Raw genomic sequence first — 20,996 nt, 5'->3', positions numbered from 1 at the left:
TACCTCATTCTATCTCCCATTATGGTGCTCCCCTTCCTTGTGTGTCCCTCCCCATAATATGTGTATTGTGTAGTCCTATCCATAAGCACTTGTTCTCTCTTTGTCTTCCTGTGTCTTTCCAATGTTTATCCCCATTTTTGTGTCCATACCTCCTTTGTCTGTCTCTGTCTACAATTTGTTTGCCACTATCCTCCTCTATACTTCTTTATAAAAATTGAAAAATGAGCAACTGTCCCAGAAAAAAAGTGCCCTTGTTTCCTCCCTCTTATCTTCCCTTCAGGTTACACATGTATGTGTTCCTCTGCTTCCACCTTTATGTCTTTCCAATCTCCCCTTTCCTCCCTATTTCAATGATGAAATGAGATGGTGCTTTGTTTTTCGGGAGCTCTGCGGCCTGTTTGGTGAAGCAGTCAGGTACTTCTTCATGCATGTGACCATGCATACCAAGCCTTGGGCATGACACCTTAATCTACCTCGCACATGAGTCATGTGACCACAAATGACATGGCCACTTCAGTAGGACAATTGTTGCTATTACTACAGCTGCTGTATTTTAATATGCAGCCTTTTTTTCCAGGCATGGTGTCACTGCCCTACACATAATGCCTAGGTTAAGCATCACTGGGCCGCGCAACATTATGCTAAAACATCTGTGATATTTAGTGCAACACTGTGGCACTGCATGTCCTACTGAATAACACTCCTACAGCTTCAGACATTGACAGAACAGATTTAGGAACAGTGTTCAGATTTTAGGCTATGCCATGTCAGATTTGTTTGGTGTATCTCTGAGAGTGATGGGGCGAACTTATCTTACAATAGCTATCAAAATAATTAGCATTAAATATGTATCCTAAATATCAAACCATGAAAAACTTAATTGAGAGACTAATCTAGGGTTACACAAATCTTTGTGCAGCTACAAGTTACTCTATGGATAAGGTCTCTAGAATGGCGAACACAAAACTGAAGTTATTCCTACACATTGAAGCAGTGCACCTGTTAACAAATGTGGCACATAACTGATGTGGTTTTCTCTGCGCAGATGGATTATTATAACCACACGTAGGAAGGTACAATGTAATGTCATCTTAAATCTGAATACCACAACCAAAGGAAAGCATATACTCTGCAGTAGGACTACAACTTGTACACCACCCTTATTTATGGTTCCTGTAGAGAAAGGCATGTGCTGTTGACCATTAAACTTGTTCATGCTCACTGAACCCCCCCCCACACTTTTCTGCTTACCATCAAGACTTACTCAAATGGATTACAGCCTGTGAATCCTCTTGGATTGGATATTCCCCACATGAAGCCATTCATTAGGGCCATCATTCAGGCTTTCATCAGGGTGGACTGTGTCCTTGCATCCTAGTGGTGATAGCATTACTTCTTCCCTTAGTGGGGAATGTGTGACCTGCATCAATAGAGGGATCACTCTGCTTTCCCATTGCAATTGCATACTCCCATGCACCTAAAGTGAGAGCAACCCAGTACACAGCTTGGTGGGCAAATACCTGCTTCAGAGGTGTCTCTTGTGTTGTCACCCATCCTCCAAGGACATATGGTATCCAATGTCTCTAGTCCACCCTATCCTCTAAGGCCGGCATGCTGTTCCTTCCTGTACCAGCTCTAACAGATGCCCAAGCCACAACTTGAACTTGGGTCATCTGGGTCAGAGTTATCGCTTTATCTTTCTCTGTCAGCAATGCTGGTGGCTACTTCCCTTTTGTTTGTTTGGTCTCCTTGCCTGTAACACATTCATCTGCTGATCTCTTACTGAATGTTTAGCAGAAAGAAATTGAACATAATCTGATATCAACAGAAAATGACTACAGATATTTCATTATATATAATGTTCTGGGTTCCAGAATAGCTTGCACTCATGTCAAGTCCTTCCATTAAGCTTGCAGATATTTGCAGAACATGTGCAGTAAAGGAATGAACAAATTGCACAAACTTCACTTAGTCTAGCATGATGCACACTGCAAAGGGGAATGTAACAATTGGTAGAAAACGATTGCAGTTACAGGCATACCAAAGCCAGGGTGCTTTCATTTGTGACAAATGCAGTACATTCTGTGAATGTATGTCCCTCCCTAAAATGTAATTTAGCTTGATAGCTGGATGGTATCATCAGATGTGCACCAGTACAGTGTGTAGGTGCATGCAAAATGCACACATATGGTGAGTACATGATGGATAATACCAACAGGTTTTGTGCCATGTGTGATGCCCGTGCACTGGCCCAGCAATCAAGGAGCTCCAATCCTCACCACTGACACCAGTCAGGGATGCCCAGATTGGGAAGGATAACAACCACACAAACAGTAAAGTACAATTTCCCTTAAAAGCACACAGAGATCACAGTCTGTCTGGGGCTGGTTTCTCCCTTTCTCTCCAGATCCCCAATAAGACTCCCCACTGGCACAGGTATAGGGTCCAGATCTCAGCCTAGTGGGAAAGCTAAAACCTCCAGCACACTCTCTGTCCAACCAATGCTTTGTGTCCCTCCCCACGTAGCTGACACACATACATTTTGAGATATGAGATATACACAAACCCACAGACACTCCTGGGGAAGGCTGGTAAAGATTCTCCAGCTGTGCCCCCTTTCTGCCCGGTCTAAAAGGTAGTCCTAGCTGCCACCACCCACTAATATCAGCTACTAAAAAGGCCCTTAACAAAGGGTGTCCAATTATTACTGTGTAATTTTATTATCCAAATGGTAAGTGTGACTGAACAGCAAAGCTTATTGGAGTGACATGGACAGTATCACTATATACTTGCAATGTACTCTAGAGCTTAAATTATCTCTACACAAAACAACCACAGTTGAAAGGTTTAAAAATATTTATTATTAATAATAATAATAATAATAATAATAATAATTATTATAATAAAAACACAATACAACACTTCTTACTACACAGTGCTATTTAAGAGGTCAGAGATCACAGGAAAATGCTGAAAATAATAGTTCTGACATCAACACAGGGAACAATTAGTCTAATCTTCCTATTTCCTAGCTATTTCTAAGAGAAACACTAAAGTCTAAGATCCTACTTACACACAGACACTGGCAGAGCGTGCTGTGAGTTGGATGTTCTCAAGACAAATGCAAAATGCTCTCTGATTCTCTCTGTTTAAATTGATAACACCGTGCTGCTTCACATTACATCATTCTTAACAATTTTCTATTTTCCCAGGCTAATAGAGACTCAGAGGTTATTAGCCCTTTTGATCTTGCAGCTGGTCAGGAAGCCAGAGCAATAAAAGAAATTATACATGTAAATTCTAGCCATTAACTCTGGCCTCAAAACTATAGGAAGAATTCCTTCATTTAGACATCTCAGCTCTGAGTTTTGACATCAAACAATTACACAATGCTTGACTTATCAGCTTTCCTAAAGCAGAGTGCACTGTTGTTACAATTTTGCAGTTCCACATTTAGCAAAATGTTTCCCATTTAAGAGAACAAACCTGTGGCTTATATTAATATTTACTAATGACAGATCTGTCTGGCTAGGCTGGCAAGCTTCACCTATCTTCACACTTACCCAGGATGTCAGCCATGGAGGTGACTGACTTCACTGAGGTTTTCTTCTGGATTAATCAAACAGAACCTTTGTACCTCATTCTATCTCCCATTATGGTGCACCCCTTCCTTGTGTGTCACTCCCCATAATATGTGTATTGTGCAGTCCTATCCATAAGCACTTGTTCTCTCTTTGTCTGCCTGTGTCTTTCCAGTGTTTATTCCCATTTTTGTGTCCATACCTCCTTTGTCTGTCTCTGTCTACAATTTGTTTGCCACTATCCTCCTCTATACTTCTTTATAAAAATTGAAAAATGAGCAACTGTCCCAGAAAAAAAGTGCCCTTGTTTCCTCCCTCTTATCTTCCCTTCAGGTTACACCTGTATGTGTTCCTCTGCTTCCACCTTTATGTCTTTCCTATCTCCCCTTTCCTCCCTATTTCAATGATGAAATGAGATGGTGCTTTGTTTTTCTGGAGCTCTGCGGCCTGTTTGGTGAAGCAGTCAGGTGCTTCTTCATGCATGTGACCATGCATACCAAGCCTTGGGCATGACACCTTAATCTACCTCGCACATGAGTCATGTGACCACAAATGACATGGCCACTTCAGTAGGACAATTGTTGCTATTACTACAGCTGCTGTATTTTAATATGCAGCCTTTTTTTCCAGGCATGGTGTCACTGTCCTACACATAATACCTAGGTTAAGCATCATTGGGCCGCGCAACATTATGCTAAAACATCTGTGATATTTAGTGCAACACTGTGGCATTGCATGTCCTACTGAATAACACTCCTACAGCTTCAGACATTGACAGAACAGCTTTAGGAACAGTGTTCAGATTTTAGGCTATGCCATGCCAGATTTGTTTGGTGTATCTCTGAGAGTGATGGGGTGAACTTATCTTACAATAGCTATCAAAATAATTAGCGTTAAATATGTATCCTAAATATCAAACCATGAAAAACTTAATTGAGAGACTAATCTAGGGTTACACAAATCTTTGTGCAGCTACAAGTTACTCTATGGATAAGGTCTCTAGAATGGCGAACACAAAACTGAAGTTATTCCTACACATTGAAGCAGTGCACCTGTTAACAAATGTGGCACATAACTCATGTGGTTTTCTCTGCGCAGATGGATTATTATAACCACATGTAGGAAGGTACAATCTAATGTCATCTTAAATCTGAATACCACAATCAAAGGAAAGCATATACTCTGCAGTAGGACTACAACTTGTATACCACCCTTAGGTATGGTTCCTGTAGAGAAAGGCATGTGCTGTTGACCATTAAACTTGTTCATGCTCACTGAAAATGCCATGCCAGCTAGGCACACACAGTAATGTTTAGTAACTAAATACTACATAAGCCTATGGTGGCAGTATTACACTGATCGTTATAAAGTTGCGGAAAATTGCACAGTATATAAACGGTTAAGTTTTCAGAAGTATAACGCACTACCTAGTATATGCCCAAAGTACTTAGATTTATTTAAATATTAAATGAACTTTACACATAATCTGGAAGCATAGTTTCTAAATTATGGCAGATATTGCTTGTGTGACATGTGTATATATTAGTATTAAGAATATACATTGTCGAAATTTGCAGAGGGTTGGAGGTTGGCCTAATGGTTAAGGTATTTACCTTACAGACACAGGGTTCAGGGTTGGATTCTCATATAGGGTAATTAGCTAGGGTTAAAATTGCTCACAAGGGCAGTTAGCCTAGTACTAATCTATGAGCCTATACAGGGTTTGATTCTAACCTTTGAAAGGAACATAGGCTAGGCTTAAAATGGTGACAGGGGCAGTTAGCCTAGTACTTACCTATGAACCTAGAATGAAGACTCATTAGACAAGAGATGCTTTTACAAAGAAGGCAGCTTGTGGCTGCAGGATCATATGATGCACTATTGCATTTAAAAACACACTATTTCTTCACATAGTAACACGCATGTAAAAAGTATATGTGGAAGATAGGTTTCTGTGACAACAGAAAAGATTTGTGCAGATGTGTTTTGGTGAATCTGTTCTCTTAGGTTTTTTCATCTGCTGAGACAGCCGTCTTTCTGCCTGATTTTAGAGTAACATACCTTATTTGTTCAATGCAACTCATTTGTACAGAAAGTTTGAGAATCACATTTCATTTTGTTAGGCAATATGGGTCTTCAATGTAGCAAGGACCTATGGTTACCAGGGCACATATTAAATGCAAGAAGTTGATGATATAACTGTATTAGCTACTATGTTTGACTACGTGAGGTTGAAGAAAATATCTGTAAGGGTTTTCATTTTGGTGTGATAAATGTAGAATTGAAGTAAATGTAAACTAAGCAGTATTACTGTAGCTGATACACATGAAGCATGATTATTATATATGGTACTGTAATAACATGCTGTGTTAGTATACACTTTACTGCAGGTGCAATACACATGAAGCATGATTATTATATATGGCACTGTGATAACATGCTGTGTTAGTATACACTTTACTGCAGGTGCAATACACATGAAGCATGATTATTATATATGGTACTGTGATAACATACTGTGTTAGTATACACTTTACTGCAGGTGCAATACACATGAAGCATGATTATTATATATGGTACTGTGATAACATGCTGTGTTAGTATACACTTTACTGCAGGTGCAATACACATGAAGCATGATTATTATATATGGTACTGTGATAACATGCTGTGTTAGTATACACTTTACTGCAGGTGCAATACACATGAAGCATGATTATTATATATGGTACTGTGATAACATGCTGTGTTAGTATACACTTTACTGCAGGTGCAATACACATGAAGCATGATTATTATATATGGTACTGTGATAACATGCTGTGGTAGTATACACTTTACTGCAGGTGCAATACACATGAAACATGATTATTATATATGGTACTGTGATAACATGCTGTGTTAGTATACACTTTACTGCAGGTGCAATACACATGAAGCATGATTATTATATATGGTACTGTGATAACATGCTGTGTTAGTATACACTTTACTGCAGGTGCAATACACATGAAGCATGATTATTATATATGGTACTGTGATAACATGCTGTGTTAGTATACACTTTACTGCAGGTGCAATACACATGAAGCATGATTATTATATATGGTACTGTGATAACATGCTGTGTTAGTATATACTTTACTGCAGGTGCAATACACATGAAGCATGATTATTATATATGGTACTGTGATAACATGCTGTGTTAGTATACACATTACTGCAGGTGCAATACACATGAAGCATGATTATTATATAAGGTACTGTGATAACATGCTATGTTAGTATACACTTTACTGCAGGTGCAATACAAGTGAAGCATGATTATTATATATGGTACTGTGATAACATGCTGTGTTAGTATACACTTTACTGCAGGTGCAATACATGTGAAGCATGATTATTATATATGGTACTGTGATAACATGCTGTGTTAGTATACACTTTACTGCAGGTGCAATACACGTGAAGCATGATTATTATATATGGTACTGTGATAACATGCTGTGTTAGTATACACTTTACTGCAGGTGCAATACACGTGAAGCATGATTATTATATATGGTACTGTGATAACATGCTGTGTTAGTATACACTTTACTGCAGGTGCAATACACGTGAAGCATGATTATTATATATGGTACTGTGATAACATGATGTGTTAGTATACACTTTACTGCAGGTGCAATACACATGAAGCATGATTATTACGTATGGTACTGTGATAACATGCTGTGCTAGTATACACTTTACTGCTGGTGCAATACACATGAAGCATGATTATTATATATGGTACTGTGATAACATGATGTGCTAGTATACACTTTACTGCAGGTGCAATACACATGAAGCATGATTATTATATATGGTACTGTGATAACATGCTGTGCTAGTATACACTTTACTGCAGGTGCAATACACATGAAGCATGATTATTATATATGGTACTGTGATAACATGCTGTGCTAGTACACACTTTACTGCAGGTGCAGTACACATGAAGCATGATTATTATATATGGTACTGTGATAACATGCTGTGCTAGTATACACTTTACTGCAGGTGCAACACACATGAAGCATGATCATTATATATGGTACTGTGATAACATGCTGTGCTAGTATACACTTTACTGCAGGTGCAACACACATGAAGCATGATCATTATATATGGTACTGTGAAAACATGCTGTGTTAGTATACACTTTACTGCAGGTGCAATACACATGAAGCATGATTATTATATATGGTACTGTGATAACATGCTGTGTTAGTATACACTTTACTGCAGGTGCAATACACATGAAGCATGATTATTATATATGGTACTGTGATAACATGCTGTGTTAGTATACACTTTACTGCAGGTGCAATACACATGAAGCATGATTATTATATATGGTCAGTATATATTATATATATTATATATGTGATAACATGCTGTGTTAGTATACACTTTACTGCAGGTGCAGTGCTTTTCCTGTTGTACTCCTTTCAGCATAGTGTCCCAAACGTATCATAATTATAGCTCAAAAAGTCTACTGTCCAGATCTGTTGCTTAGATTTACAGGGCTACACTTCATGTGTTCTGTTAGGTTTATGTTTATTATGCTCGTCAGTGAAATCTACAGTTGGGACAGTGATTCTCCACCAGTATTGCTTGTCCAAATGATGCGTCATTGGTTTGAATGTGCTATACTATGTGTACAACAGTTGTGACAAAGTGCTGGTTTGTTTCATTCATTATCTGCCAGTCTTAAAACTTTATTAACATTTGTAACATTATGGCAGTTAGTTCAGAGGATAATAAACATGAGCTCTTAAGTTTCATATAGGCCATGATTAGATTCTGTCAGCCTCTATATGCCTAAGTGTGTAATTCAGTGCAGGTGACCTAAACAGACACTCATCTGCGCTGTCAAGAAAAAAAAACACGTGTATACGTATTCTACATAGTCAATAAATAAAAATAAATCAATACACTAAGTATAAACAACACACAAAAATTGGCATTTTTAATTTTATAAGAATTTTTTTCTGCCATACTACAGTTCTGAAATCCTTATTCCTCGAGCCTCACAAAAGATTAAAGGCAACACTTCCTGTAATGACTTTCAGAAGACCATGGCTTTCAGTGCCCTTCTTTATGCATGTACTCCAGTACTATTCCTGAAAATGGGACAACACATTTCCTTGGGCTATTCTCAGTTAATAAAGGTAAAAAAAGTGAACAAATGCAATAACTGTTGGTGCTAGCCTCCTGGCCTGGTTAAGGTTTGACTTAAAAAGTGAAATACAGTGGTATGGAAGTATATGCCTACGTTTGTGTGTGTATTGTCTACATGTATATATGTTACAGTTCTGCAGCATCTAGACACTATATTATAATTTGTTAACCACTGCATTCAGTTTTACAGTAATGTTTTAACATGCTACTTTCCAGCGTTTGTGATAACTGAAAAAAGGTTTTATGGGGTCAAGGACATTATTACCATAATCAAATTGACACACACACACACACACACACATACACACACACACTTGTGTGTGTGTGTGTGTGTGTGTGTGTGTGTGTGTGTGTCGTACATGAACATAAAAACACATGCACACACACACATACACACACACTTGTGTGTGTGTGTGTCGTACATGAACATAAAAACACATGCACACACACACACACACATATGTATATATATATATATATATATATATATATGTGTGTGTGTGTGTGTGTGTGTTGTACATGAACATAAAAACACACATACACACACACACACACACACACACACACACACACACACACATATATATATATATATATATATATATATATATATATACATAGTTAAAATCCATGTACTAAATCACAAAGCACATTATCCAAACATATTAAGTTTCAAAACTAGCTTTTGAACAAACTTGTAAATGTTTAAATCAGATACAACATCCCAAGAATTAAAATCACAAATTAAGAATTTTTTTGCAGGGTTTGCATGCCATCAGCATCCGCTATCTTATCTGCAGCTTGCCTCACTCTACCAATTTCTTTGTATTAATTCCGTCGTCCATTTCAAGCGAAATGTGTAGCTCCACAAACATTGCTATTTAAAAATAGCAGTTTGCTTATATATTAAACAGATTACCTTAGTTAGAAATGATTGGAACGCTAATCAAATGTCCATTTCATTTATATTATTTGAATCCATTTTAAAATAAAAACTATTTGGAAATGTTAAATTGTATGTGATATACTTATTTTTTTCAGTATTGTATACTAATACACACAGACGCGTGCACGCACACACATACACACACACACACACACACACACACACACACACACACACACTCACACGCACACACAATAAAAGTATAAAACATAACTGAAAATCCTTTGTGAGATGAAATGAGGACAAAGCTTAAGTGAAGCTTATTGAAAACAGTTTAGGAATTAGAACCGTGTGCTGTTTGATGAAAAAAATAAATTCAAACTGCTGTTTCTTCAAACAAAGACTGTGAAATACTGAAGCAAGCTGAAACTGCTGCATCATAAGAGATTATGATGTACTGAGGCCATCTGGAAGTACTGTAGGTGAACAGATTGTGAAGTTATGTAACGGAAAAATAAAATACAACTGCTCATTTGTTTTGTGCCTTATGTTGAGTGAAGATAAGTCATTCCCTGAGATTCATTAACGCCTACACTATGTGTACACTAAGTGTACACTGTTCTGAGTGAACAGCCAATTAAACATAACTCATACCTTCTTCTTCTTAATTTTACTTTTCCTACTGATTTTTTGCAGCTTTAAATACTGATGTGGATTCATAAAGGTTACCACAGTGTGTAGACTACATGTACACTCAGTGTAATATTTCTGAGTGACTAAAAACCGCAAAAAAAAAATGTAGTAGGGATATTCTTCAATACAGATAGTGTACACTTAGTGTAGGCATTATTGAGCCTGGCCCATTTTTTTTTTTAATTCCTGAGTTTTGATTTTGCTGAAAGAAATGTAGTTTGCTAAGCAGAGGTATTTGTACATATACTCCTGCTTGCTAAATTGTGTTGAGGCAATTTAGGGGTTACATTTGGAAGTGATAGGGTGAATGGGGATGGGGCTGGGATAAGGGATATGAGGTAATTAGGGAAAGGAAGTTGTGAGTAGGTGGGGGGTTAAATAAGGTCTGCTTAGAGGGTTCTTTGGTCTCTTTGTTGTGAGTGTTCATATGCAAGGCATCATTTGCTCATGCCTAACTGACCATCAGACTTGGAGCAGAGGAATTGGTGGTTGGTTTATTTTAAGTAGTCTAGATTTTAACAGGTAAGTGTGTGATGTGATCTGTAGCAGGTAAAGTTGCTAGGTTTGTTTGGTAGTATGTTCAGTTTTGCACTTTTCATAAGGTAGTGTCATGGGTTGTTTTCGGCAGTTTAATTGATCTAGGCTACAAAGGACTTACATTTGTTGTCATTTGCAAGGCATGCGGTATTTAAAAGTTTTTTTGCACAAGTGTGATTGGTGAGTATACATTAGTGCAGGTAGAGTCTTTTGTGGGTGGGAGAAGACAGTTTGGTGTTTTTTCATAATTTAATTCAGTAGCAGGAAGAACATCCTTGGTGGATTAAGCTTACATTGGAGATATTGATGGCAATGGGTTGTGCTTGATTTTGACATGGTTAGCCTGCATGTGGTTGCTAATGAAACTTAATTGCGAACGTATATTGATAGGTTGGCTGGATGATGCCAGAGCATTGCCTTCAGCAGGGTAACTGTTGGTGAACCCAGTCTCCTGAGTTTAAGCTGCAAGTTAAACTGTCAGTTTAAATAACTGGAGGCATTTAACCTTGTGAACAAAATAGGTTCACTTTGATCGGAATTGAAAAGGGGTTTGGAAACCTGGCAGAATGCCAGTTTTGCTCAGGCACTGTATACTCATGCTTGGGGAATCTGACTGTTGCAGTGGCAAGTAGCTATGCACATAGGATGCTATTATCAGAATCAGCCTTTGTATGGATGTTTTCTTTTTATTTATGTCACAAGTGTAGTTCATGGCAAAGAATGTTGGCAAAGTAGATCACTAAAGTTCATGTTCATCATTTCCACATTGAGAGCATCTGGTAGATATTATGATGTATATTTATGTTAATGTAGTTCTTTCCGAGTGGGAGAAAATGTATGTATTTTTATCCTCTTTCAAGGAACAGATTTTATCCTTTTTTAGATTTTTGGATGATATATTGAGCCTTTGGAAGGGTGACCAAAGTGGCATCCTGAAATTCATTGATTTTTTACACAGTACATCTTCTTTTTTAAGGTTTGCTTTTAAATTTGACCATGCATCTGTTGATTACTTGGATATATTTCTTTACAAGAACCATAGCACTGGCCTTTTGGAGTCAAATATATTTTGAAAGAAAACATACTCCAAATCCTTTTTGTGTTTTGATAGTTGTCACCTCTTTTTCCAAAAGAAGAGTGTGTTAAAGGGGCAGATGGTTCAGATATCAAGCCTTATTAGTAACAGCAAAAATATTATACTGGAGATGGGGAATTTAATAGAAATGTTTAAAGTTTTGGGGTATCCAACAAACTTACTAAATAAACTGAGCAAAGAAGTCATTAAAAACAAGCAGACCAGGTTTGCTTATATTTATCTGTAGGACATCAACCTGCAATAAATGTTAATGACCAGACTATTATTTCTGAACATGAGAAGATAGGTGCAATGGTAATTTAAATGCAATCACGATGCTCTCAGTATAGTGGCATTAATTAAAATGTATTGGAATTTAATTTTTACTCCAGAAATTAAGGAAACATTGGTGGCAGTCCTTCAAATAGTTTACAGCAGGGGTTGCAACCCCCAAAATTTGTTGTAGTACTCAAATGTTTTTAGTAAAAATCCATCAAATTCACATATGTTCAAATGTGGGGCTTGTAAGGTTTGCAGATTCATCGATGATGGTCCTTATGTTATGATTAGAAATTATGGCTGTACAATTGGTTACCCAGGGTGATGTAATGTGAAAAAAGTGGTATACCTGGCTACATGTATGACCTGTCAAGCTTTTTATGTAGGCAAACCAATCAGGAAATTGAAGGAACTCACTGGTGACTATGCTAGGGACATCAAAAAGAAAAAGGACAATAATGCTTTATACAGATTTTCAAAAGCATGCTGTGGTTTTAAAAGGTTTTTTTTTGTTATCGACAAAATAGAAAATAATGACAGAGGTGGTGACATTGACAGTCTGTTGGAATACACAGAAATGCTATGCCAAATGAGGTTAAACACCATGGTAAAACCAGGAATTAGTGATAGCTATTCTCTTATGGGAATTTTAAAACTGTGGGCTCTGTCTATTTAATTTAATTTATTGTAATTTTAACTGACTTTTTCCTTTGTATAATGGTATATTATGGTTGTGTTTTGAGGTTTTTACTTAAACTAACATTAGTGAAACACGGGAAAAGTTTTTAACTACTTTGTATTGTTTAGAAATTGTGATTTTGCTATGTTATGTATTGCTTTAAGTTTTGAATTAGGTTAATTGATCAAGACGTTTGGTTGGTTGTTAAATTAATGAGGCTATTATACAAGGGTGGTGATGATGGTCTATGTTTTATAGTCTGATGAAGCCCTATTACTATGATGGGTGAAAGCACTCAGTCTCAGGTTGTGAATAAAGCTTCTTAAACTGTCGTTTTTTTCTGTTTCTCAGATTTTTTTTATTTTTATTTTAGATGAGTGGTCTCAATTAGGTTACTTTCATTGGGTGTCTTTTGTTTGAACTCTGTCCTTTGTTAGCAGATTGGTTTGTTGGTAGGTAATGCTGCTGGGGGTTTTAACTGGGCATTTATGTTTGATAAGAAATTGTAGCATGTTACAGGCCACCCTCACAAACTCAGGAAACTCACATGGCCTTCCTGAAAACACTAGAGGGGATAAATGTATCACCAAACACCATCATACTAGGTGACTTCAATTACCCTAATATAGACTGGGAACACTACTCAAGCCCAAACACCCTAGCCCAAAAGTTCCTGGAATTCATAAACTCAAATGCCATGGAACAACTAGTCACCATCCCCACAAGAGGAGATAACATACTTGATCTCATCATCACGAACATGGGAGCACAATGTTCAACACCAGAAGTATACCCCTCACTGGTGAGATCAGATCACAAACTAATCTCGCTGGAGGTCCTCATCCCACCCCCACCTGAAATAAAAAGACCACAGTAAAGAACTTCTCAAAAGCCGACTTCACACTTCTAAAGACTAGTGTGGTCTCCTTTCAGGCCCCGAGCCGGTGGAAAACAATACTCAAGCCGCTGAATCACTTACAAACGCCTTCTACCAGCACCTGCAGGACTGCATGGATAAGGCAATCCCAAGCAAAACAAAGACTCTTTGTACCAAAGGCAAGCGTCCAGTCTGGTGGACCCCAGCCATAAACAAACTCTACAACAAAAGGAGGAAGCTACTACAAGATAGAGCAAAATCCTTAAAAGGTAAGACACCCTTGATCACTATAAGTAAAAACTAAGAGCTCTCATAAAATCATCCAAAGCAAATTTCGAGAGAAAAATAGCTAAAGACTCAAAAGACAATCATAAGGCCTTCTTTAGCTATGTTAGAAACCTAGGAGGAAACTCCCAGATATGCTCAGAACTAGTTCAAAATGATGTGAAGATTACTGATCCTACAGACATTGCCAACATACTGGCTGACAGGTTCAGTGCAAACTTCTCCCCTCCCCAAAAGGAGAGATATCTATACCAAATGAGTGCAGCCCCCAAACATCTCCAGCGCCCAAGTGAGAACTGCTCTCTCCAAAGCAAAACACAGCATCCATGGGACCCGATGGTGTCCCCGGCTGTGTGCTCCACGAACTCAATGAGGAATTAAACCCACAGCTAGGACAGCTGTTTAATCAAAGTATTACCTCTGGATACGCACCCAGGAGTGGCGCACTGCAACTGTGGTCCCACTTCACAAAGGCGGTGCCTCCACAGACCCTGGAAATTACCGGCCCATTAGCTTGACAAGCCTTATCTGCAAAGCCATGGAGAGGATCATAATGGACCTCATAAATAAAGACATAGGGAATTTGCAGACTTTGGATCCAACCCAGTTTGGCTTTGTCAAAGGCAGATCATGCCTTTTAAACTTGGTTGACTTTTTGAAACAGTCACCAAAGCCATTGATGAGGGAAAGGCAGTCCATACAGCCTACCTCGATCTGGCTAAGGCCTTCGATACAATACCCCACTCGGGTATCATTGAAAACTCATCAGCTTAAATGTTAACCCATACATCACAAGATGGGTTGCAAACTGGCTGAGTGACAGAACCCACAGGGTCAGAGTTGCTGGCGCCATGTCAGACTCAAAGCCTGTCACAAGTGGTGTCCCACAGGGCTCAGTCCTGGGCCCACTCTTGTTTGGCATCTACTTTTCCAAGTACAAGCAAACACAGGAGGGTTATGGCTGACAAAGTTTGCAGATGACTGCAAACTGGGCGCCATAATAGAAAACACATCTGACACAGATATCCTTCAGAAGGGTCTCACAGAAACGGATAACTGGTGCCAGAGCCACGGCCTAAAGTTAAATGCCAAAAATGCATAGTCATACCCTTCGAGAAAACAAGGTTACCCCTAGCTACCAAATAGGTGGCAATCCACTGAGCACAGAAGAAGTTATCAGGGACCTGGGGACCCAGGTTGATAGTAGTCTGTCATTCGACACCCATGTAGCTAAAGTAGTTAGGAAGTCCTTCTACATTGCCCACCTTATCATTAAGGGATTCTCATCTAGATCAAGGGAGGTCATAGTCTCCCTTTACTCATCACTCATCAGACCAATGATTGAGTACAATGCCCCATTCGGAATGTATCTGACCCGACACTTGCAGCAGCTGGAGAGGCCACAAAAGTTCCTCACCAAAAGGATAAAGGGTCTCAAAAATCTGTCCTATGCTGCCCGACTGAAAGAACTCCAGCTCTATTCAGTCGCCACCGCTTGCTCAGAGGTGACCTTTGCCTAACATACAAGGCCATGTCAAACCCAGATTTGATGAATATGCTTCACCTCAAAAAGTCTAGATCCATCAGAGCCACAAGGGCGGGAGACTTAAACCTCGACACGGCTATTAATAGGACGTGCTGGAGAGATAGATTCATCACCCAAAGACTCTCTATGCTGTGGAACAAAATCCCGGTACATGTGAGGCAGAGCACCTCGCTGGCCTTGTTCAAGAGAAATCTTGACCAATGGATGGGAGATCGCAGATATACCCCAGGAATTACCTCAGTGTCACTGCTCGACAGAGGCACAGCAAAATAATGGGTATAGTTCCCCATACTAAAGGGGTGGCGTAAGCCACAAAACAATGGGCTAGGCTTATAAATGCCCTCGGGCAGATAGCCTAGTATGAACCTATGAACCTATGAACCTATAAGGGGTTACTTGTAAAAGCTGTTAGGTGGGATACATAAGGAAGGTAGGAAGGTTTTGAATAGTCTATGTCTAACTATTTTTGTTTTATTTCATTGCAGGATGGTGGATGACAATATGTTCAAGGATCAGTGGGTAAGTATCGTGGCACAGATGGAGGCATTATTTCATGGTGTCAGTTCCTGATGCAGTGCTGTCAATGTGAACAGCTACTGTAGCAGCAACTGAGTCACAGCTGGAAGGGGACTGCATCCATAGAAGGCAGAGGAAGAAGAAAGCTAACAGAACAGAGGATGGTCAGGAGGTAGACAGAGAAATGAGACTGAGGGGGACGCTAAAAGGATCCACTGTTGTCCAAGCCAGTGTTGCCAGTTTCACAGCTGCCAGCAGGTAACTCTTTGGATGTTTTGAATAAGGAAGAAGGGGGATGAGTATTGTTTCAGAAGGCTAGCTGACAAGGTTTTTGCAGGATTTAAGTGCTACTGATAGATGTAGGTTACAGGAATTGTTAGTTGCAGGGGAGTATAGTCAGCATTGTGAGGATAATACTTTACAAAATTTTCTAGGTGATCTTTAAGAGGGTAGGATAGGGAAAAGTCAGGCAGTTTTAGATCAGGTTATTTCAGGGATGTGTCCACTGGGATCAGTTAATTCATCTGGGCCAGATTTTGGGCTAAATGTTACAGTTGGTCAAGTAGTGTTGGCAGAGAGGTCAGGTTTATTCCTGACACCACACATTCTATTAACAGTAAAGAAGAACATTTGGCATGGGGAATATGTGGATATTTTCAAGTTGACTGATGTGGATGGGGCACAACAGTTAATGGAAGCAGAGTCACCAGGAGCCAATGATTTGGCTGCAGCCTTAGCAGCATTATTTATTTATTTATTTATTTGCAGTTGGTTTACCAGGATAGTCCATTGGGCCAAAAGAACCCGTTTTCAATGGAGTCCTGGGGAGAAAAGCTCCAAAAACAATTAGCAAGGTTACAATAAGGTATTTAGTTTCAATTATACAATTCATATGGACTTGGAAATACAGTAGACTAGTGTACAAACATATACAAATATTACAATCTTGTATCGCTGAAAACAATTTACAATATAGAAACTGAGAGGCTTTTACAACTTAGGGTGGGTTACACTGGAGATATCTTTCATACATTCAGGATGAGTAGCTTAATACAATCAAGAGAAAGGTATATGAGCTGACATAGAACCTTTCAATATAGAAACAGAGAACCTTTTCCATCAGAGGGTATATTTACACTAAGGTACCTTTAAGTATTCAGAAAAAGCTAATACAAGCAAGAGCAAGATCCATGAGTTTAGGAGAGTAAGTAGAAATTCTCATTATGAATAGGGGAGGAGAAGTGAAAATTCTCAGTATGAGGAGATTATGTTGGGTGGGAGCAGGAGCATTCCCACTGGGAAATTAGGTGTGAGTGAAGGGATTTTTTGAATGAGAAGTGATTTGTGATGGTACGAATGGATGGGGATAAGGAGTTCCAGAGACGAGCAAGACTCTAGGATAAGAGATTTCTTCCAGGAGGACGAATTGGTTTATACAGTTCAATTAAGTTTTGGGTGTTAGATCTTAGAATTCTATCAGGGAGGTGCATTTTGAAGGTAGAGGAAAGGGATGGGCAGAGGGAGGGATTGAAGATGAGTTTGTGTGCAAGAGCCAGTTGGACGTAGGTGAGGTGATTGGGTAGTTCTAACCATTTTAGTTTGTGGAGAGCTGAACAGAGGTGTGAGGAGGACTTATGGGAGGTAGCAAACTTGAGAATTTTGTTGTAGCAAGAGGAGAGTTGTGTTTTGAGAGAAGATTGTAGGTTTGTTAGAAGTGGGGCTCCATAGAGGAGGGATGGGATGAGAACTGTGGTAGATAGGGTGAGCTTGGTGGAGGGTGTAAGATAACGATTCTGTCTGTAGAGCATGCCGAGTTTTTGGTGTTTTTTTTTATATTTAGTTGAAGATGGGAATTGAATTTAAACTGACTATCAATTTGGACCCCAAGTAATTTGGCCTCAGATACCAGTTCTAAGGGTGTATTGTTGTGACTAGTAATAGTGAAATTACTTGGATTGAAAAAGGTAGCTTTAGAGGGGGTGAATACCATTACTTTGGTTTTGGAGGCATTGAGTACAAGGTGATTTGTTTTCATCCATTGTTTGGTGGTTGACAATGCATCTTGAGTAAGCTTTAGCAGTGTGGGGATGGAGGTAGCAGAGCAGATTATAGTTGAATCATCTGCGTATTGGATAATTTTAGTTGAAGGGATAGAGTTATGGAAATCGTTTATGAATATATTGAAAAGCAGGGGACCCAGTACAGATCCTTGGGGAACACCGGTTGTGGTGTTGATGAAAGGGGAGGTGGCTTTTTTCCATATCACTGCCTGATATCTATTGGATAAGTAGCTAGTGAACCAGTTCAGAGAAGAGGGTGACAAGTTAAGCTTGGAGAGTTTAGTTAGTAATAAATTGTGGGAGATAGTATCAAAGGCTTTAGAGAGGTCTAGTAAGTGGGTAGAGACAATGTGTCCTGTGTCCCGGGCTTTGTTCACAGCTTCCAGGAAGGAGAGTAGGGTGGTCATAGTACTGTGTCTTGGTCTGAAACCATGTTGTGTTGAAGTTAGTAGGTTATTGTCTAAGAGGTATGGTAGGAGTTGTAGGTGAATACACTTTTCTAAAAGTTTAGAGATAGGAGATAGAATAGTGATGGGACGAAAATCAGTAATATTGTTATTGATGCTTCCTTTGTGCAATGGAACAACAAAAGCCTTTTTCCAGATTTGGGGTACCGAGCTTTCTTGAATGGAACGGTTGATTAAAATGCTGATGGGGTAGGCAATGGCTTCAGCAGCTATACTGAGAAAGTAAGAAGGAATGTTATCAGGGGCATTAGAGCATGGTTTAGTTTCTGCAGTAGTTTTTTTATGGTGGATGTGGGTATAGGTTTTAGTGAGAATGGTGGGGGGAAGGGGGAGAATTTGAGAATGTTGATGATGGAGTGGAGATAGGGGGATGAGCAGTGGTGAGGGGTGAAAAGTTGGTAGGGGAGGATTGGGGTGTAGTGGGGGGTATGGTGGGGTTTGAAGATGAAAAGGATGAGGTTAGTTTGGAGATAGAATCAATGAAGAAGGTGTTGAATTGAGTGGCCAAGTCTATGTCAGGAGTGTTAGGGTCTGGGCTCGGGTTATCTGGTTTATTGGGTTTGAGGAGGGTAGACATGCATTTCCAAAATTTTTGAGGGTTTGTTTTGTTGTTGTTTTGGATTATGGAGAAGTAATTTTGTCTATCGGAGATGATAAGTTTTTTTACTTTGTTACTGAGTGTTTTGTATTTGTTATGGGCTAGGGGAGTCCTATGTTTCTGATATGATGACCATGCCTTATCTCTAAGGTGCATAGTTACTAGTGTGTTTTTTGTTAGCCAAGGGGCAGTTTTGTTTTTTATTCGTTTTGTTTTTATGGGGGCTTGTTGCTCTAAGAGGTTTAGAAAAGTTGAGTTAAAGTGGGCGACAGCCTGTTCCAGGGGTAGAGTTTTTAGGGTGTACCAGTTGATTGCTTTTAGAGAGTTGGAAAAGGTAGTGGGGTTAAAGTTTTTTTGGCAGCGAGTAGTAATAAAATTGTGAGTAAGATGTAGGGGTGAAGTTAGTCGGTGTGTGAATGTGGGCAAGTGGTCACTAAGGGAATCAGGCAGGGTGCCTTTATGTGAGACGTAATGAGGGTGGGAGACTAATACCCAGTCTAGGATACTATCACTGGTGAGGTTTTTTGAGGGCCGAGTTATGGAGTTGATCAGTTGAGAAAAGTTGTAAAGATTAATGTTAAGTGGATTTGTGGGAGACTGTATTGCAGACCAATTAATATTCATGTCACCCATAAGTATAGTTTCATTGTTAATGTTATTGGAAAGCCAGGAGAGGATATCTTCTAGTGTAGAAATATTGTTGCCTGGGGGGATGTAGAGGGAGGCTATGCATATGTGTTTGTGTTTATTTACTTGAAGCAGAGCCAGGAGTAGTTCTGCATTATTGAATTGGGGAGTTGGTTTGTTGTAAGGGGTAACTGTTAAGGAGGATAGGTATAGAAGGGCTACTCCACCTCCTTTTTTGTTTGTTCTATCTTTTCTGATTATAGAGTAGTTGGGTGGAATTATTTCTGAATCTTTTATATGAGGTTTTAACCAAGTTTCAGAGATGGACAAAATGTCTGGCTTGTTATATGTAAGCCAGGCATGCAGATTAGGGATTTTGTTAACTATATTTTGGGCGTTTAAGGAGGTGAGTAGTATGGATTTATCCATTGGCGGGGATGAGGATGGGCCTGGGTTGGGGTGTATGTCTTCTAATAATAGAATAGAAGTCAGATATAGCATTAGGTTGGGGAGGTACTTTGTTTGCTTAGAAACGGGGTTGAGTTTAGCTAGATTTAAGGTAGTTGTTGTAGGGTTCGGATAGTTGTGAGGAGTAATAAGTTTATAAGAGAAGAAAAGATGGTGTTTTTTGGGGTATAAGCATGGAGAGATTGGGAAGTGTGAATGTAAGACAGGTAGGTTAAGATGGTTAGTAGTATGAAAGGATGGAGTGTGATTATAGTTAGTTGGCAGGGTCAGGTAATAGATATAGGATATGTTGAGGAACAGTACTAGATGAGTACAGAAGGATATGGCTTTTGAGAGCATAGTGGGATAGGATATTGAGGGCAGGTATGCTGTGGGTGGCTACTGTACTTGTGTTTCTACCTACTTTATTTTACTTTTGCATCATCTTAAAAGTACTCAATTGTATTTATTACTGCTTGGTGTAACTCATTCTAAGCCTTTTGGTTTAAACACTTGGGCTTCGGACCAGTTGTTTTGCACTGAGAGGGTTTGTGGTCTGCACTGTAGTGGCAGAACAGGTAGCTTACATCCTTCTAGGTTGGGAACTGCTGATTGAG

The sequence above is a fragment of the Protopterus annectens genome, chromosome 7.part0, assembly GCF_019279795.1.
Source record: "Protopterus annectens isolate FY-2018-M chromosome 7.part0, PAN1.0, whole genome shotgun sequence".
NCBI classification, from domain to species: Eukaryota; Metazoa; Chordata; order Ceratodontiformes; family Protopteridae; genus Protopterus; species Protopterus annectens.
Note: the sequence above shows the minus strand (reverse complement) of the source record.